Below are 22,222 nucleotides of genomic sequence, written 5' to 3'. Positions count from 1 at the left end.
TCCTCTAATTAATGTTATGTATCAAGCAAGAATTAATGTGTCCTGCTATTTGAACACGTCTTCTTGCCAAGAAGTGTGTTTGTTATTCCTTCCCTCCAGAAAAATCTCTTTAAGAGCTTTGTGGCCAAATACCCCGGCAACTAATGACGAGCTTTGAAGCAACATTCACAGACCATTTGCTTTGATGATATTTGGAGGTTTTTCTCCCCTCATTCCAATTCTCTTGTAAGTAGAGTACACATGCCACACAGCCTTTGAAAACTAATCAATACAGTAAGATTTGTCAGGCTGCAGCTGACTAGTGTCACTTCTTTTCACTCTCTTCTTAGCTGAATTGTTATACACATTTTTAAGTTAAACCTTATGAAATGAACTGGGTAGATTATCCTTACCATATTTACAGGCGCACTGGTGCGACATGGCTCTTTCTTCCGTATTTTAACATCAAAAGCTCATAATCTGTGTAAGTTAACCTTCCATAAAACTAAAATTATATGGTCATCATACATAATCTGATGATTGATTACAGCTGTCAAAAAGTCACAGATTGTGAATGTTTACTCCGGTTGCACTGTGAAAATTATTACACACTTAAAAAAAATGTATCAAGAGAAAACAGACAGTTACATTCATAGGTTGCAGAACTGAAGCATACATGTTTTCGTTGTGACTTTTAGACCTCTTAAAATCAATGTTAAAACCCTTAGGTCTGATTTTTCATTTCAGTGTCTTTGTGTAATTTGCCTCAACCATACCTCATCTAATTTAATAAGATGCAAGCTAAGGAAGTACTTAAGTTACTTATCAAAGGTTTCAGATGACACATTATTATTGTATTCAAAAGTCAATATTTGCTAATCATATTAGTACAGGAACTGTTTCAGGCCTACAATTCTTAAATTGCAGAGATATTTAAGATTCATTAAACCTATCTCCCCTGGTCCTCTCTCAACATCACTAAGGAATGAGTAAATCAATGACATCCTAAGCAAGCTCAAGTTTGAAAGACACTAACATCTTTTAAGCCTTTGTTTACATCAGTGCCCCAGAGTTGAGACTTGCCATTTCTCCACGGTTCAAGGCATACTTGCATGTTTTGAGAGCAAAGTTCACCAATTCACTTGACGTAATTAGAGAAGAATGACCAGCCCCTGAGCATCTAACTTGGACTCTGTTTTAAGTTTCCAGGGCTGCTAAAACAAACACCATACAATGAATTGGCTTAACAACAGGAACCGATGGACTCAACGGCTTCAGAGGCTAGAAAGTTTGCTTCCTCACGGTCCTTATCTTCTGGCTGGCAGGAAGTCTTTGGGGTTCCTGAACATTTCTGTCACATGGTAATGTACAAGGTAGCGCCTTCTCCTTTCTCTATCTGTGTTGTATTGACTTCTAGTTTCTTGCTTCTCCTGGTGGCTTCTCTCTCTCTTTTGCATCGATTTCCTTTGCTTATAAGGACTTCAGCTCCTCATATAGTTTGCGCACACTTTAATAACATCTTCAGTGGTACCATTTACAAATGGGTTGATATCCACAGGACCAGGGGTTGTGGTCCTAACATGACTTTTTGTGGGAGACATGTATCAATAGACACTACTATTTTTTTAAGTTACAAGAATGCTGAAATTACATGTGGCCCGATTTGCTTTTTCTTCTTATATGACAACTTGTTGCTAAATTTGTAGCAGTCTAAGTTAAAAGGCCCCCTTTCTCCAGCCAGGCATAATAAGAATAGGTGACTGAACTCATTTGCCTGAATGGCTAGACTGTTACAGCAGGGTTCTAGTGAACTCCCGACTTCTCTTTCATGTCCTAGAGCAGAGACAGCCAACTGCTTAAAAGCCAAGTCCCCATTTCTTTTACACAGTAAGCCCATTGCACAATAACCCTTTCTAATCTAATGTTATGTACAGAGCCCAGGACTTGGTTGAGATTATTAGGTGATAAATAAAAGTTTGAAGTCTTATTAGCATGTATTGACTAAGAAAAAACTGGAAAGTGTCAGTACTTCAACTGTGACTTACAGCAGCTGCTAGTTCAGTTCCCTGAGGGAGAAAGACCAGTACATTAACCCAATATGCCACCCAGGATGTATTTACAGGTAGTTAGTAAAAACAGTAATGCTATGCAAACTGAGTATCTGGAACATGAATCAACATAGACCAACTAATTAGATTATAAGTGCATTAATTTTATTTTGAATACGTTCTCAAATACAGGCTGCAAGTAAGCATTTTGAAATGGGGCTTTTAAACTGAGAAAAGCAACAATCAGATTATTCTCTGCCGCTCTCCAATCAATTCAGAAGAGTTAGGTAAAATACTCTGATGCATATTCTATATAATCAGAATGGCACATCTATTAATATTCCAATTACTGTTGAACTATTAGCACTGGCGGAGTCTGGTGTCTTAGAGCCGCATAGCCATTTCCCAGGATCCTCACGTCATCTTTTGTATTTATTCAATTTAAAATGAGAGCATTTTCCCTTTAAAGCATTTTTATTAAACACTATTTTATGCAAGGATTTAACATCCTAATTGATTTAGGTGGACACTCAAAACGAATTACTAACTCCTTTTGTTCTTTTCTTCACTGAAAGAGGTCCGCAGCTGTGATCTTATTTATAAATTTAAATGCCAATTTTTAGCACTGTGAGTTATTATTAAAATAATAGTTATTCATGTTCATAAAAAATCTCTATTCACACTATGAAAACCAGGAATCCAATAATTTAATAAACTAGTCTAGAGTAAGAACTGACCAAAATTATCAATCTAATATTAGAATATACAGAAATAATAAAATCATACAAATGAAGGTGACTTTGGAAAAAGCACTGAGATGTTTGCACTCTTTTGAATCTTTCCTTTACCTAAAATCTGCATATTTGTACTTTAAAACTCATCATACAGAGGGATCTCTCCTGTATCTTAAATAATGTTCTGTAAGGTAAATCCTGAACCACTGGTTAACAAAGTCAAACTCATAGGTATATAAGATATACGTGTTTATATGTATATATATATATATATATATACACACACATACACACCTGTATTTATGTATGTATATATTTTCAGCCTTTTGGGAGTTTTACTTTACATTAAATTGAATTCAGTTAAATAGGTTTGTGTGATGATATAATTCTAGATCACATTATGTTGCTTAACTGCTATCAGCCATGAACACGGTCCTCAATGCTGGTGCCGTGGCAAAACGTGGGGGAAGTGGAGATAGAAGGAGGTGGTAGACTTGAGAAGAGTTTGGGGTGGTAAAGTCTGAAAGATTAATGAATTAAATCTGAGAGATAGTAAAAGGGAGGAATCAAGACTGAGCGAGATTTCTGGCTTGCACAACTAAGTAGATGGCTATGCCATTTCCCAAAGTGGAACATACTGGAGAAGATGTTTTGGTTTCGGGCGATGTTGGTATACTAAAGAGTTCTACTTGGAACATGGTGAATCTAACAGATCCAAACAGAGGTGTCCAGGGTGCATTTGGAGATTTGAATCTGAAACTCAGAAGTGAGGTTTTGACTGGTCATGCCAACTTGAGCAGTGTCAGCATTACAATGATATTTAAAGCTATGGAAATGGAAAAGTAGCCCAAGCACCAGTATATAGCAAGAAGAGGGACAGGCACCATGCAGAACTAACATTGGAAAGACAGGCAGTAATTTGTCTTTGCATAGAGGCTGAGGACTCTGAACCAGAAGACTTGACCAAATGACCCAAGATGAAATACGAAAGGCATTCCTTTCCTCATACCCTAAACTATTCCAGACTGAGATATTTGTCTGTGAGGGTTTGCTTTATTCCACTTTTAAAAAAATTAAAGTCTTAATGTAAAAAGCAAGGCAGTTGATCTGAAAGTGGGTATAATAAAAGGAAAGGCAAAAAAGATGATAGAGGGGCATGCCAAGCATATTCCTGCTTCAGAGCCTTTACAGTTGATATTCCCTCTGGCTGAGACACTCCAGCGTCAGACAACCCAATGACTCACTCTGTCATATTCTACTGGTATTTTGCCTATTTGATGAGGACTATATCCACCAGTTTATTTAAAATGGTAATACCAATCCCATCACCATCACTTTCTGCCCCCTTCCTTTGCTTTATTTTCTCCATAGAACTTATCACAGTATGATACATATTTACTTATTTATTTGTTTATTGTCTGTCTCCCCACATAAGCCCCATGAGAACAAGAATTTTATTTTGTTTTGTGGCTGGGCTCCTGGCATCCAGAAAAATACTTGACACATAGTAGGTACTCAATAAATATTTGTTCAATGAATGGATGAGGGTTGAACCAGCAAAGGAGATGAAATGGAGACACCAATGAAGTAGCAGGAAAACCTGGAGATATCTCTGAACCTAAGAGAAAAATGTGTTTTAAAATGGAGAGTGGTTAAATATATTGAACGTTGCCGAAGGGTCCGATGGGTTCGTAAAACAACAAAAGCATCAGATTTGGCATCAGGAGAGGTATTGCTGATCATAACAAGGACAGCGTATTTCAGTGTTGAGGTGGGGATAGGAATCAGAATGATTAGGATTAAGGAAACAATAGAAAGTGAGGAAGTAGAAGGAGAGTCAGTGGGTAACTAATTGGAGAAGTTTTACTGTGAAGAATAGCAGAGATAAAGGGCAGTAGCTAATGGGGAATATGAGATCCAGGTGATTTGTGCTAATTTTTGCTTTGGATTTTAAAACCAATATACTGGATATCTCCTGCCACGTAATATTGCTTAACAAGAAACTGCCAAACTTTACTTAGCAACATTTCACAGGCATTTAATGCTTCTTTCTATGTGGACTAGGTGGCTCTGCTCCACACCTGGGGAATGGCTGGAATTGACTGATCTAGACTGGCCTCAGCTGGGATGACCAGGGCAAATATATATATAAATATTCAAATATATTCCACATGTCTCTCATCCTGCAGTGGGCTAGTCTTATATTCTTATGGTGATGGTAGAAGCACAACACATAGATGGAAACATGCAAGTCCCTATGGGCCCGAGGCTCAGAACTGGTACACCATCACATTTTCCTGATGCTGTCAATTAAAGTAGTCGAGGCCAGCCCAGATGCAAAGGAGGTATTCCAGTTACTGTCACTATGAAACAAACTACCCCAAAACTTAGGGACATAAAATCATCTTTTTTTTTTTTTTTGGCATGGGCAGGCTCCGGGAATCGAACCCAGGTCTCTGGCATGGCAGGCGAGAATTCTGCCACGAAACCACCATTGCACTGCCCCAAATTGTCATTTTTTTACGCTTACAATTTCTGTGGGTCAGGAATTCAGAGAGGGCACAGTGATGCCTTGTCTCTGCTCCATGACGTCTGTGCTTCACCTGGGAAGAGTCAAAGGCAGGAGCTGGAATCATCTAGAGGTGTACTTACTCTCACGTCTGACAGTCAGTGTTGGTTGTCAGATGGGACTTCAGCAGGGACTGCTGGCTGGAACACTCACAAATGGCTTCTTCATGTGGGCTACAGCATGGTAGCCTTGGAAGAATTCAATTTCTTACATGGTGGCTCAGAGTTCTGAGGACTAGCGTGCCAGCGACCAAGACAGAAGTTATGTATGGCCTTTTATTTATCTCTATCCCCGAAGACACTCGGCATTACTTCTGAGATATTCTGTGGGTTACAAGTGAGTTCAGGATCCTGCCCAAATTTGAGGGGAAGACAATAACACTCCATGTCAGGAGGAGATGGATACAAGTATGATTGTGAGTGTTGGGGTGGGAGGGAAAGAGACCCAAGAGTTAACTTTCGAATACTTCCTTAGGAAACAGACCTAGTCATACTTAATTTGGCATCACTTGTCCCTGTATACACATTCCACCTGAGAACTGCAGACATACCATGTAGAAGTCTCTTTACCCTACAAGAAAAAAAAGAATTTTTTTAAACATAAATCTGGAGTCTCCAGGATAGGGTTCATCCAAATTGACTCCGACTGGTTGATTTTCAGGTCAAGTCAGTGAAGTCTGGTGGCAGGGCTGCTCTGAAAGCTTCTTTACACCTGTAAGCCCTAACAGGGAGAATGTAACTACAGATCTCAGCAAGGGTGGTATTAAAGGAGCAGGTTCTACATCTTTGACTGGGTGATGCCCAGGACCTTCTCCTGAGATAGAGTGGCCTTGATCTCCAGAAAATCTGTGTAGCAGTGCCCACAGACGACATCTGACTTTAGAATAACTTCGCAGGTTTATAATAGATGCACTTCTGGCCTTCGCAGTTTTTTTTTTTTTGTATACTGTATGGTGGGGTCACATTTCATTCTTCCTTTTTTCCATGTGAGTATCCCATCATGCAGCACCATTTGTTTTGTTGCTGTTATTTGGGAAGTTCATGGGCTGGGAATCAAGCCCGGGTCTCCTACATGGCAGGCGAGAATTCTACCACTGAACCACCCCCCCGCCCCCGCTTTTGCAGTTATTTGATTATAGAACTTAATTTTAGCCACAGATATTTACATGGGCTTTCTCTTATTTCCCTTATTATATTTACTTATAATTTATGCCATTTTTTCAGTAAGTCACAGTTTCAGTATACTAAACCTAAGCAACTGGGAAATAAATGAAACTTTTCAAAGTAGTTTTGCCTTTTCTTATGAATTTTCTGAACTAGGCCATTGAAAATAAGCTGACAGTAAATGCAAATTTATACTAGATGGTCTCTAAAACCATATCCATGTATAATACAACAAAGATAAACAACAAATTGTATATAATTGTATATCTACATTTGTAGATATACATCTTGCTGCAGTTTAAATGAGAAAGTTTCCATTTTTTGCATTACAAATTGGATGTAAATGAGAAAATAGATGTTAACTTGACTAAATATACTATTTGAATAAGATGAGATTCTTTTTCATGAGTTGGAAGAGGGGCATTTACATACATCTATGTAATAACTAAACTATCAATATTTATAAAGTATTTCACAGTTAAGAAAAGTTTCTCAAATGATTCTCTGAATAGGCTTCTGTACTATGTAAGGAAGGCAATATTGTTTTATTTTCATTTTACAGCTGTGGAAACTGAGGATCAGTACAATTAAATGACTTGATTTCCCACAATAACAAAGAGAAAAAGCTATAATTTGAACCTCATTTCTTTGCACCCACTGAACAAATTATGTATGTTTATATATATATGTATATATATATGTGATCACGTAGGTATATTTCATAATCACATATCTCTTTTTGTGTATATCTATAGAATTTTCTAGTAATTATTTTGATTTTATGCAAAACATATATATAACTTTATTTTTCCATCTATCTATCAAACTCCCATTTGATACCTGAAAATATGTTTGTATCCAGTACACACTTTGATAAAAATATTTAAGTATATTTAAATTATATATATGTGTGTGTGTAATTTAGCTGCCTTTAATGTTTAAAAGTTGAACATAGAGCCTTAGTATTCAAACCTGATATTTTACCCACTGTTTTTGGAGTTAATGGGATTCAGCAGTTGAAATGACATGAAAATGTACGAGGAAGAGCCGAGAAAGAGAATATAGTGTTTATATATAACCCACCCTTGACCTCAATGAAGCTTTGATACAGCGTAACACACAAGACTTTTCCATAGACTCAAGGGCAATGAATTTAAGAAAAAACAACAAACAGCCAGGAGTAAAAAAGCCAGCATGGACATGTAAGAGGAAAGTAGATGATACATATATGCAAAGCAGAGACTGCCTCAAGGATTAGTTCTTTTCAAATGATCCAGTGGAAGGAAACCGCAAAGAAAGCAAGCCAACAATACCAAACCACAAAAGTGTGGGCCCAAACCAATGTACTTCTTTTGAAAATAAAACCTTGATATATGAGGAGTAAAATAAGAAAAGGAGTTAACAGTAATTCATTAGTATCTCAAACACATAACAAAGTTAATTAGACCTTTGACTCACTATATCTCTAGGATACTAAGAGGCCATTCGTTGCAAGACAAATTAGTAACATCCTTTTTTTTTGTTGGGGGGGCCATACATTGAATGTATGTAACTCGAGGAAAGTCATCCCATCTTTTTTTTTTTTTTTTTTTTTTTTTAAAGGAAAGACAGAGAGAAGGAAGGAAGGATAGAAGGAAGGAAGGAAGGAAGAAAGGGAAACATTTTTAAACATTTTCTTGTTTTATTGTATTTTGTTTTTCCGTTTTTTGTTACATGGGCTGGGGCCGGGAATCGAACCGAGGTCCTCCGGCATAGCAGGCAAGCACTTTGCCCGCTGAGCCACCGCGGCCCGCCCAGTCATCCCATCTTGATTGCAGAAAGGTGAAAAAGTGTGCAGTGGGGGAGATAGTGCATCTTAAAATCAAGAAAACAAGGCAAATAATTAGACTTGAACTACTGTAAGAGAAAGACGCATTGGTGACTAGGATGCAAATGACAACAAGGTTTAACAGACAGACTTCTCAGTGAAGTACCATTAAACAAGGAGCTAAGAAACCTGTCGTACAAATGTGCAAACAGGCCAGCAGCCACACGCCCTCAGCAAGCAGAGCATGGGTCAGAAGCACTGCAGCCTCATGGAAGGGAAAATCCACGTTGTGCTCAATTCTGGGTGACCCAAATGAGGACATTAGAAAAAAATGAGTTGTTTACAGCAGAAAGTCATTAAATGGCTCAAAGAAATTAATATAGAGGAAAAGCTCAAGAAATTAGTTGTGCCCGTAATGGCCTCATTGAGGTACGCAAAGGTGACAGGCATTGCCAGGGTGGATTCCCTGAAAGGCTTCTGCATTGGTAACAAATAAAAAGCGGAAGCAATGAAAGTCCCCAAAAGAGACAAGCATGAGTACAATTTAGTCAATATTTCTTATCCATTCCCTGATTTAGTTAATACTGGGAAAAATAGTTCTGAGAAGTGATTAAGACAAGTGTGAACAGTCAAAATAGGGACCTGATTAAAAATTCGGAGGGAAAAGAATAAACCATCATGAACACATCTTTTCAAATTTCACTTCATGTAGATTTTTGCTGACCCTGAGCGGATACTTTACTTGAAAGAATACTTACCCCCCTGCTGTCTGGAACTGGTATGTGAATTCATCCTCTGAATTAACTTCATCTCCAGGAAACTTTTAATATTGGGTAAGTTTTTATCTTTTTTTTCTTTGCTTATTTTTGGGATTAAAATATAGTCTGAGGGGTGCACCCGGTGGTTGAGTGGTAGAATATTTACCTGCCACGTGGGAGACCCGGGTTCGGTTCCTCACCCATACACTACCCCTCCCGCCAAAGAAAAAAGATCTGTATATATATAACGAAATGACAAAACTTAAGTAGCTTGTTACAGGTGTTGTTCAGACACTGCTTTGAGCTGAAATGCATATGTCCATGCCTATCAAAAAGAAAAGATTGATAACTGCAGTAGAAAATTGGCAAATGTTAGATATAAAACAGATATTTCAACCACTAATAATCAAAATAATGCAAAATGAAGCGATGAAATTGCTTTGCCTGTAATTTTAAAAAATGTTGGTAGTTTGAAATGAACAGGACATAGGAAGAACGGGAAAATCTTTTACATTGATGAGTTTTAAAATTGGAAGAATAGTTTTAGAGGACAATTTGGCATGATATGTAAAAATTTATGTCATGTATATACAGTTTGCTTCAACAATTCCACTGTTAGGAATATATTCAAATAAAATATTTGGATAAGTACAGAAAGATTGTGTGTTTGTACCCATATAAGAATTTTATCATAATGAAATAATAAGGAACGCTTAGAAATAGTCTTCATATTTATCAATGAAGTTTAAGGTATGATAAAGCCATAAAATAGAATACTATAAAGCCTTCACAATTACAAAGTGATGAATATTTAGAATTTTTCCAGGAATGCAAAGATGGTTCATAATTAGGAAATGAGTAATAAATTTCTTATATTAGCATATGAAAGACCATGTGAACATATCTATAAATGCTGAGAAGTATATATGTTAAAATTAACTCGACCAAGAAAATGAACGTTTTAATAAATAAGAATATAGGATTGTTATTTCAAATATATATACACAAATGAATGTTTATATGTATTTTTTCATTGACCTAGCTATCAAACTTCCATTTAATATCTGAAAATATGTTTATGCCCAGTATACACTTTGATGAAAAAATATCTAAAAGAACATAGCTAATACAACTGTAGAATAATGAAGGAATAAAATAATGTTATCTTTTGTCACCACCATTCTTTCCATTGTTTGACAGGCATTCACAATAGCAATACAGATAAACATGAAAGAGATATACAAATTGAAAAGGGGGTGTATTAGCTATCTATTTCTTTGAAACAATTAATAACAATTATATTTACCCCTGGGTAAAAAATAACCAAAACTTAGTGGCTGAAAGCAGCAACATGTATTATCTCGCAGTTTCTATATGTCGGGAACGTGGACCTGGCTGAGCTGGGGCAGGAGCTCACGTGGGCTGCACTCAAGGTGTGGGCAGTGGCCGTGGTCATCTCAAAGGTCAGCTGAGAGGACTCACTTCCAAGCTCACACAGTGGTAATTGTGAGGATTCAGTTATTCTGGAATAAGTTTCCTCCTGGTTGCTTGGGCGGAGTCTGCCTCAATTCCTTGCCACATGGGCGTCTCGACTGGGCAACATGGCAGCAGGTGCTATCAAAATGATCAAATGATCAAAATGATCAAATGAAAAGAGAGCAAGAGAATTCAGGAAGGCAGATAAGACGGTGTTTTGCAAGCTAATCTCAGAAGAGCCATCACATCAGTTTAGGCTATCTCTATTTGCTAAAAAGCAAGTAACTCGGTCCAACACCGACTGGAGGGGAGGGGACTACACAAAAATATGATGACCAGTGGGGATGGTTCGGGACCATTTTTTAAGGCTACCAATCACAGAGGAAGTAAAATTTGTTGTCAGTTGCAAATATTATGATCTTTCCCCTGAAAAACAGCCTAAAAGTCAACTGAAAACTATTACACACAAAATAATTTGGAAAGATGGCTGTGTACACAATTGATATATAGAAGTCAATTGCTTTCATTATACAAATGTGATAGAAGATACGATGGACAAAAAGGCCCGCCCTAAGTAAAATAAAAATTGATAAAACACATATGAATGTGTTTGACTATAAATCATTAAGGTTTTTATGAAGAATATATTTTAAAGTTCCTGAGGGAAGCAAAAGAATTCTTGAACAAAAAGCCTACTATATTATGAAAAGAGATCGTCATTATAAAGATGGCCAATTTTTATGTTCCTAACCAAAATAAGCACTGGGATTCTTTTGGAACCAATAAGTCATTTTAAAAGTTATAACAAAAAAAAAAAGGGAGAGAGAGAGAGGAAACTTAGCAAGAATGCTCACAAAAATTCTGAATGAAAAAAGAGCAATGGAGAGGGACCATATGGCTCTACCCAGAATTAAATCATGTTATATATCTACCTATAGTAAATCATAGTATAAATCCAACAATAAAAAATATGCATAACAACACTTATATAGGCAGGTATATCAAGGCAACACAATAGAAATCCAGAAATATTCCCAAGTACCATGAGAATTTAATATTTTATGGCAGTCTATTTCACATAAGTGTTGAAAAGATGGTTTACTAAATAAATAGTATCATGACAACTGGCTATTTATTTGTAAAAAAAATTAGGCTAGATTTCTGTGTCAAGTCTTTCTCTAAATAATCATAGAAGATCAAGTATTAAGTAGGCAAAAACTGGGGGAAATGTTATAATAAACTATGGGAAAATTATATAAAATCTGTGTAAGGGAATCTTTTAAAATAAGTTAAAGCCCAAAAGCCAAAAATGATAAGACTGATAAATTTAACTACAAACAAATAAAATACCAGTAGAACAAAAGCCACTGCGAACAAATGTAATTACAAATGACAAACTAAGAAAAAAGTCTACTGTTCATATCACAGACAAATAGCTAGTTTCTTTAATTTATAAAGGAACAAATCAATAAGAAAAGAACCAACACTTTGATAAAAATATTGACAAAGTTATAGAGATATTTCACAAAAGTAGCTCTTAAAAACATCTAAACACTCTCACTTATAATAGAAATGCAAATTATAAATAAAATAATAAACACTGTTTCACCTATTGTATTGCAAATGACAACTGGATTTGTTAAAATATTTTGAGACAGATATGAGGAAAAAGCTACATTCATGCATTGCTGGTTGTAGTGTAACTTCGTCTAAATTAAATAGAAAGCAATTTGATAATATCCATCACAATTAAAAATGCACATATTCTTTGACCCAGCAATTCCTCTTTTAGGAACTTTTTGTATAGCTGTACTTGCCCATGTGCAAAATGATGTATGTGCATTGCATTATTGTTGGTAGTAGCAAAAACAAACAAATAAAGTGTAGATAATCTAAGTGTCCACCAATAGGGGACATGTTAGTAAGTTTTAGTACCTCTGTGAAATAGCCTATCAGCTAAGATTAGGTTCAACTGTGAGTAAGAAGGACTTAAAATAACAATGAACAAAGTAAGAGAGTTTATTTCTCTCTCACATGGCAACTGTATTACAAAATATCCTCAAAGACTCAGGGTCCTTCAGACTTAGGGCTCTACTATCATCTAGAGGGTAGCTTTTTTGTGAAGGTCCAAAATGACCCTCATGGCTCCAGCCATTGCATCTGTGTCAGGTAGCAAAATGGAGGAGGAACAAACAAGAAGAAGTTTTTGGAAACTAACTCCTAACTCTTCCATTTATGTCCCACTGGGCAAACCTGAGTGATGTGGCCACATCTAATTCCAAGGGAGCCTGGAAAATGCAGTTTATACTAGGTAGCCATGCATCCATTTAAAAATTGAGGAAGAATGGTTTTGAGGATAATCACCAAGCCTTGTCACTATGTAGCCCTTAAAAATAGACAGCTATCTGTATATAATGATACAGATCTCTCTTCAAGATACCTTAAGGCAAGTAAGCAAGGTACCAGATAGTGTGAGTAGTATCCTTTAGTATAGCTTTCTGACACCTGTGTAAAACAATAAATACACAATAATAAACATTGTGTATTTTGCACAGTAGGATATATATATACATAGAAAAACAGATAGAGCCATACATATATCCTCTTAAATGCATATTCTAGCTCTGTCATGATATATAGTACCTAGATGAAAGTGCTTTCCACGAGGAAGATGGTTTAGGGACAGGAGTGAGACAAACTTAGGTTTGACAATGTGTTTCCTTTCATACTTAATTTCTGTACAATTCCCATACATTATCTACTTAAAATATGCATAGAAAATAACTTTAAGAAACACAAATGAGTCCGATCTACATGCAGTGACACAGAAAGATAGCCTCAATTTAGTGGTAGGGAAAAAAAGAGAAAGCCATAGAAAAATAGATAGGATGATCTCTTTTCAGTTGGAAATAAAAATCATTCCCTCTTAGAAAAACAGCCTGCTAAGTGTAGTTGTTTCTTAGGAGTTAAAGTTGTACGAAAATACCATAAATATTCATTTCTATTATAATTTCTCTTCTTTTGTTCGTTTGTGGGGTTTTTTTTGGGGGGAAGGGGCTTGTTTTTGTTTTTACTTTGGACTTATATTACTTTCACAATCAGAGAAATGAAGACATAAAGCATTTTACATTAAGACAAAAAATAAGCAACCACGCAGAAATTGACTGTCCAGGTGACAATGACTCTAGCAGCCCCTGGTCTAGGTTTGGAATTAGAGCCTCTCCTCAGAGATGCAGCAGCACTGCATGCGCAGTGAGCACTCGGGGCAGGACCTGCCGCTCGCCTCCTTACGGAAGTCCACTCTGTTCTGGCCACCTGCTCATGGCCTCCCTGGTGCGCCTCAGGAAAACGCTGATCAACAAGACCTGGATGTATTTCCTGGTGGCTGCCAACAGCCTGCTGAGTCTTTCTGTACTGCACCCCATGGCCAAGCAGCAGATGATCAGCTTTCTGCCCAACTTGGCATCATATGGACCGAGACAGACACTGCCTGGGCCTGGAAGCTCACAGAGTTTTTCATGAATGAAGCTTCCTGAACTTCTCTTCCTAAACTTCATTTTCATCAGGACGTTAGAACACTTTGTCAGGCTAGGCCAGTGGACTTCACTCCAGTTCTCCAACTCTCCTCACTGCTCTCACTTATGACCTAAGCTTTTTCCCAACTTTCACCCCAGCTCCTATCACATACTCCAGGAACCTCACATGAAACTCTTCCCTCTTCCTACAGCCAAAAAAAAAAGCACTAACTAAAATTCACATGCATGTCAATTCTTACAAATAGACACCTTGGAAAAGTGGCCAGCCCATAATTTAAAAATTTCTCCAACATTTACATGGAAGGGTGAATGGACAGGAGTAGCCAAAACATTTGATATCATGATCTGGGACATATATTGCCAGATATTGAAACATGTTATGAACTATAATAACTAACAGGGCATGGTATTCACAAAGGATCAGAATTTAATCTAGTACATATTTTTCTTTCTTTCTTCCTTTTTTAAAGGACATCTTGGACAAGAGATTTATTTATTAGATCCCTTACTTTGTGGCACATCATCATCACTGTTCTATTCAATGTTCTCTCTTATTTTATTTAATTATTCATTTTTCCTCTTTTATCCTCATTCCCTACTTCCATTCTTCACTCCGCATGAGCAACCATACTAATGTGGGCATTGTTCTTAGGGTTCTTGAAAAATGTGCATTCTTATATAGGCATATATTTTATGTAAATAGTATTGTTTTACCTCATCCTATTTATTTTTTCATTCAGTACCATGATTTTAAAATTCAACCATGATGCTGTGTGTACATCTAATTAGCCGTTTCCACCTCCCAATTCTTCCTAGTGAATCTGCTTGTTTACACCCCTTATGGGGATCACATTAGTCCTGTGTGACAGCACATGGCAGGCTAGTCATTGCTCGCCCCCTTCAGGTGAGCTGACCCGTGTGCTAGTTCTGGCCAATGAATGGTGTTGAGAGTGACCTGTGTCACTTCTGGGTCAGAGTCCTTAATTGCCCATTTAGGACCCCCCAAAATGAGTTTTTTCCCTCTGGTACAATGTTGGGAAAGGATATTGACAGAAAGCTCTGCTGACATGGCCCTAAAGGGAGGCCTCTGCCAAAGTGTGGTGGACACATTGCAGGAACACGAAATGAACTTGCATTGCTTCAAACCACTGGGATTTGGGGGTTCTTTGTCCCACACCATGACTGAGTCTCTCCTGACAAATACTGTATGAGGATACATCTGCAGTATATGTCAAGGAGCAGACTCGGTCTATGTATGTAATTTGATAAGGTACTGATGAATTGCTCTCTGGAATGGCAACCCCAGTCTACGTGCCTTGTATCCCCCAGCTTTGCTAACATTTGGCATTTTAAAAGAGTTTCTGTTTGCAAGTTTAATTGTATAAATGGTATCCCTTTTTTTTCTTTAGTTGCATTTCTCTGATAATAATGATTTTAATCATCTTATTATGCTCATTAGCTCATAATTTTTGGTTCATATCCTTTGCCCATTTTTTCTATCCCAGTTGTGATTTTCTTGTTGATTTGCAGGACTTGTATTTTATAGACAACCATTCCTTGTCAGATTTAGAAATCACAAGTATCCCCTCCCATTCTGCCATTTGTCTATCAACTTTCTCCATAGTCAACTTAATAGAAATCCTTAATTCTGATGTATCAAATGCATCAATTTTGGGCCTTGTTTTTTGAGCTTTTGAAGTTTTTTTTTTAAGAATTCATTTCCCTCCGTTTGGTGACAAATAATTTTTTATATACTTTAAGAGTTAAAATGCTAAAATTTAAATGATTGCGTGATATGACTGCTGGTGGTTTTGTTTTTCCTTTTGATATTTTTCAAGCACTTTTCATTGGAAACACATAGGCCAGATACTGGCAAAATATTTATCTTATTTTAATTCTTACAACACTGTTTTGAGGAATATACATTAGAAACCCTATTTTACAGAGAAAGTAGTGGGTCTCGGAGAGGCCATGTAAAATTTTCAATTTTTTATGTAGCTAATAATTGACAAGACTTGAATTCCAGTTGGGGGCTTGACTTCAGAATTCAGTCTCTGAGACACATTCAAATGGGCTTTCCTAGCCATCCCCTGCTCAACAGTTTCACATACTGTAGCCTTTTCATTCTCCTCCTGATTTCTGTGTGACATGCTCTGCCAAATCAATGTGTCTGAATTTGTCAATATGACTAAAGTGCTGGAGAATGTCTCTTCTCTCCTTCTTGAGAGAATTCCTTCTCATTCTTCCTTGAAGTCCACCTCAGCTATCACTTCAGCTAAGAACCCTTTCTTACCAGTCCCTTCCATCCACCAGACCAAGTTAGCACTTTTTGCACAGTTCCATCATAAAACTTCATACTGTGCTGTCTTGCTTCTATATCTACTGGGTTCACAATGAACTTCAATCATCCTTTTGGGGAGGATACCAAAATTGACGTACTAGAATTTGTTTCCCCAACCTCTAGTATAAAACACCTATAAAAAGTATATCTTCGTTGCCTAAAGTAAATGAATTTAGCTTACAAAAATTATGGGCACACAATTCAAAACTCTTTGATGTCACTGTTCAGAGACTTCCAATAGTATGAGTTCAAGGTTCAATTAATTGGCATCTGTTCATTGAGTCTGTGCATATAAAACAGCATGTAAGGCCTACTTTTGCAAAGTCTTTTTAGTTGGAATGTCATCATTTATTACATGAATTTTTGTGGTGAATATTTTGATAATTTTCCTTTTATTCATTCCATGAGCATTTATTGAGCTCCCCTGTGCTGGGGATAAGCCAATGAACAAGAAAGGTGAGGTTTCTAGTCTCTGCACTTCTGGAGCTCAGGGGAGGGGACAGACGATGAATGCCTAAACATCACAAGTATAATTGATTGTGTGCGTGCTTCTGGAGAAATACAAGGTGCTCTGGGAGCAAATAACAAAGAGATCTACCCTAGTGTGGGGAGTTGGGGGAGTGGGTGGCAAAGGAGTCCTGACATCTGGACTGAGACCTGAGAGGTGAGTGAGCCTTAGTTAGCCAGAGTTGGGGCAAGAGCATACCAGGCAGCAGGGACACTCTGGGTGTTAGACTGGGAAGTTGTCCACTGACCCAGCACTGTTGTCTACTTGAACAGACAAATGACAGAAAATGACTAGAGCACTGTATTAGTTTGTAAACTTGCCAGAATGCAATATACCAGAAATGGAGTAGCTTTTTAAAGGGAATTTAATGAGTTACAAGTTTACAATTCTAGTGAAATGAAAGTGTCCAAATTAAGGCATCAGCAAAAGGTTACCTTCATTCAGGAAAGGCTGATGTTTTCCGGAACATCAGCTAGGAAAACATATGGCTGACATCTGCTGGTTCTTGTTCCTGGTTTGTTGCTTCCAGCCTCTGATGCCAGAGTTCCCTCTCTAAGTGTCTGTGGGCCTTCACTCAGCTCCTCTGGGATACAACTCTGGGTTTGGGCTTGCTTAGGGTCTCACGGGAAGGCACATGCGGATGCCTGCTGAGCTCTGATTGTGTGTAGGCATCTTCTTTATGTGGTGCCCCAAACATCCGTGTCTTTGAAGTAACTGTATCTGCTCTGTCAGCTCTGAGCCCTCTCCAAATGTTTTTTTATTTTAAGGGACTCCCACAAAGTAATCAAGATCTACCTGGAATGGGTGGAATCACATCTCCACCTAATCAAAAGGTCACACCTATAAGGGTGTGCCGCACCTCTTTGGAGATAATCGAATCAAAAATTTCTACCCTACAATACTGAATCTGGATTAAAAGAAACAGTGACATCCCACAAGACTGGATCAGGATTAAAACATGGCTTTTCTGGGGTACATAATAGCTTCAAACTGGCACAAACTCCCACTGGACTTCATGAAAATTTCATAGGTTCTTCTCAGCACATCCTATTTTAGTGATTGGCACCCTGAAGTCAATCTCTTAGGACAGATGACTGTAAAACATTCCCATGCTATACGTGATGGTTTCACACTGTATGTACATTGGAAGAGATCATGTTCTTACAGCTAATTCATTTCTGTGGGTGTAGACCTAGTGTGGGTGGGAACCTTTGTTAGGTTATTTCAGTTGAGGCCTGCCCCAAATGGGTCTTAATCCTCTTTTGGAGTCCTTCCTAAGGGATAAAATTCAGAGTGATACAGAGAAGCTGAGAGAGACGGACACACAGAAGACAGAGAAGCTGGGAGAAAAGCAGCCAGAAATTGAAAGCGACGAAACCCAGGAGAGCAGGACCAGCAGACGCCGGCCATGTTCTTTGCCATGTGAGAGAGGAGTCCCAGATTTGCAAGTAGCCAGTCTTTCAAGAGAAAGCAGTGCCTACTGATGCTGTGATATGGACATGTTCATGGCCTCAGAACTGTAAACTTGTAAGTTAATAAATCCCCATTATAAAAGCCAACCCATTACTGGTATATTGCATTTTGTCAGCTTGAGCAAACTGAAAACTATAACACTATAATTATAATTATAGTATTATTTAATTAAAATATTTTCTTAAAACTTGCATTATTACATATTTAAAATATTTGATTAAAATCTAAATCAGAGAAATCAGACTTCTCTAATGTTCTTCAAATGAACAAACTGACACATATATTCACTTGCTCACATTCATACATTCTCACACACATTCACAGGCAGTGACGCATACTTTCACTCACACACATGCCCCCTCATATGCACACTCACACATATTCACATAAATGAATACTCAGTAATAAGCCCTCATACACACATTCACATAAACACACACACAACACTCATATTCTAGGGGACAAGTGTATGCACAGGACCTTCACTTCTAGAAGCACAGATCACTTATTTATCCAATACTGACAAATGCTTATGGATAACCTTTAAGTGTCAAGCATTAGAGAGACCAAGAGATCACAAAGAACAAGTCATCTCTATCCTCATGTTGCTGACATACCACTGGGGGATACAATAAATAAGACAACAAATAAATTAATTAATTACAGATTGTGATGAAAACCATGAAGTAAGTAAGCCAGATGACGAGAAGACTCATTTCTGGGAAAGGCCACAATGGAGAGGAGAGACAGAGAATGCTTCTCTAGAAGAAAACATGTGAGCTGAGGCCTGAACGATAATAATGAGCCACCCATTCAAAGAAAGGGAGAAGGAACAATGTAGACCAAGAGAGAAGAGTAAGCCCTGGAGAAAGGGCTTGATGGAGCCAAGAAAGCAAAAAATATGTGGTCATCATGGCCGAAGTTTAGTGAACAGGAAGAAAGTGCAATAAGAGGAAGCCAGGAAGGGAGACAGGAGTCAGTTAAGCCCGGCCCTTAATTTATACCATGCAGTTGAGTTTCATTGTATTCAAAGAACGAAATGAAGTAATGAACAGTTTACAAGTGTCTCCGCTTGTCAGGATGTTTCATTTTATAAGACCACTGTGGTTACAGTTGGGGAAACAGACTGGAGGACCAAGGGTGGAAGCAGGGGACCTGTTAGGAGGCTGGCAGACTCCAGGAGAGAGTCAGTGGCAGTCGGGGGACTAGGGATGGCAGTGGAGTGGTGAGAAAAGCGTGGATTCAAGATGTATTTTGCAAGTAAGAAAGATGGGACTTTGTCACAGATTTGATGAGGGCTAAGAATGCCTCCCTGGACTCAGCACCAAGGGACTAAGAAAACCTCGACCCAAAGGGAGAAGAGAGAAATGAGACAAAATAAAGTGTCAATGGCTGAGAGATTCCAAACAGAGTCGAGAGGTTATCCTGGAGATTATTCATATGCATTAAGTAGATATCACCTTGTTGTTCAAGATGTAGCGGAGAGGCTGAAGGGAATTGCCTGAAAATGTAGAGCTGTGTTCCAGTAGCCATGTTTCTTGAGGATGATTGAATAATGATATAGCTTTCACAGTGTGACTGTGTGATTGTGAAAACCTTGTGTCTGATGCTCCTTTTATCTACTTTATGGACAGATGAGTGAAACATGGATTAAAAATAAATAAATAATAGGGGGAACAAATGTTACAATAAATTTAGTAGATTGAAATGCTAGTGATCAATGAAAGGGAGAGGTAAGGGGTATGGTATACATGAATTTTCTGTTTTCTTTTTCTGAATTGATGCAAATGTTCTAAGAAATGATCATGATGATGAATATACAACTATGTGATGATATCGTGAATTACTGATTATATATGTAGAATGGAAAAAAAAAAAAAAAAAAGAAGGCCTCCCTGGTATTCTGTTTGGGCATCTGAGAAGATTGTGGCAGTTAGCATTCATTGAATCACTTGTCCCTGTCATACTGGATCACAGTTATCCAGGGTTTACTATGTGCCCTGTACGTGCTTTATTTGCACTATTTCGGCTATTCCTTACAAGATCCCTATGAAGTAGGTCCTATTATTTTCTCAGTTTTTAGAGATGAGGAAAGTAAGTCTCAGCAAAGTTAAGTAACTTTCCCAAACTCCAATGACTTGCAAGTAAATGGTGGAATCAGAATTTAAATGCAAGTTCTCCAAAGCCAGAGCCACCTCGATTAAAAATTAAACAGTCATACTTCAGGCACCTATTGTTCAGCATTTGAATTACCAACATCCCAGTTAGTTACTAGCTTCTCTTTTACGCTCAACTTGAGTCAGATGATCATTACACTGCCAATTTGTATCCTTTTCCAGGACTTGGAAGAAGAAGAAAATTACTGACAATTCATTTTTCTATTTGTGCTGGGAAAAAAAGGTTGTGCTGGCGGATTGAGACTGCAAGTGGTAATGAAGTTTGGAGATTATGTTTGGATTTTACATATCTCTGTCTCCAATTAATATAAATAAGAGATTTAATCATAAATAAATGATGTCTTTATCAAAATGAATGATTCCAGAGATGAGTGATTTCAGTAGTTTTTTTTTCATTTCTAATTAGAGCTGTGAACAGACTGTTGGCATGAATCAGATAATATTATCAAACACAATAAGATTTTACTCCTACTTAATTGAATTGTTCTTTTTCTGACAGGTGGAGGGTTTTTCTCCCTCTCCATTATGCAATGCACACACCCAAGAATCATGACCCTCCCTAATATCTGCATCTGTGACTTCAATTCTTATAAGGCCAGCCCCAACACCCTTTCTGTCCCTGACCTTTCTTGGAGCTCTGTGCTGCATTTTTTCCACTTGGCTCCAGGCAGAGCCGAGATGGCAGTAAAGAATTCACTTCAGGGAGGCAGAAGAGCAGAGTGGTGAGAGATCACAGTGATGACAAAAGGACAATTATTAGACACAAAGAGAGCAAGTCAGATCCAGTGTCCTACCTAAGACAATTAAGGAAAAAATTGCCTGCACTATTGAGACAGGCCCTGTGAGCTTGGAGATAAATCAACATTCAAGTCAGAACAATGAACTGTCACTGTCTGTGGAGAGAGTTTACACTTCTTGTGCTCACTTTAATATTTGTAATTACCCACACATTATATAGGGACCTTAAATTTCTAGTCTAACTCTAAAATTATAAGTCCCATACGTTGTATATAAAAGGACGAAAAATAATCTAATCAGAGACAGTCCAAGAAAGGCCAGTGGAAGCCACAGGGGGATGCCTGGCCAGAGGATTTAACAGGACAAAAGGGAGAAAGAAGTTCCGATTCATTACACACTGTTCAAAATTGGAGGCAAAACACAGGACAGATTAGAGCCTAAAGGAAAGAACGAATGCATTGTGTCCTCTACGTTCAACTCACACAACTCTCACTCCTTATAACAGGATGTCTCTGGAGTATAAAGCGGGCAGCAGGAATATAAAGCAAGAATATAGTGAGAATGTTAAAAGGTGTTGAGAGAAAGTAGGGGAGAAAGCCACTGATTCTGCTGTAGGGGCCGGACGCGGGACCCCACACCCTACTTCATTGGGAGAACAAGTCCCGCAACCACCCACGTGGCCCGACAGACCTGCCCTCCTACTCCGTCCTAATAACTAAATCTCGCGAGAATCTGCCGAAACTCCGTTGTTACCAGATCTCGCGAGACTGTTAAACTTCATAAGCCTTCCCGTGGGCACGCCTCCCACTGGCTCTCTCCTTTCCTCGGTGGGCTGTGTGAGGGGTGCTGACGTTCCTCTCCCAGGGCCACCAGTGGGGAGGGTCTTCCTCCTGCCTGGAAGCCCCTAATTAAACT

At 38.1% G+C, this 22,222-nt stretch overlaps 1 long non-coding RNA gene across 1 annotated transcript; it reads left to right on the top strand.

Moving 5' to 3' along the window:
- Positions 1-1,199: 1,199 nt before the first annotated feature.
- LOC143661585 (uncharacterized) lies at positions 1,200-20,874 on the top strand. Its single transcript, XR_013164708.1, has 3 exons — positions 1,200-1,352; positions 9,013-9,133; positions 20,732-20,874. It is a non-coding gene; the product is annotated as an uncharacterized LOC143661585 (long non-coding RNA).
- The last annotated feature ends 1,348 nt before the right edge of the window (positions 20,875-22,222 follow it).

Source organism: Tamandua tetradactyla, chromosome 17, assembly GCF_023851605.1.
Source record: "Tamandua tetradactyla isolate mTamTet1 chromosome 17, mTamTet1.pri, whole genome shotgun sequence".
NCBI lineage: Eukaryota > Metazoa > Chordata > Mammalia > Pilosa > Myrmecophagidae > Tamandua > Tamandua tetradactyla.
Note: the sequence above shows the minus strand (reverse complement) of the source record. Positions and strands in the feature narration are given on the sequence as shown.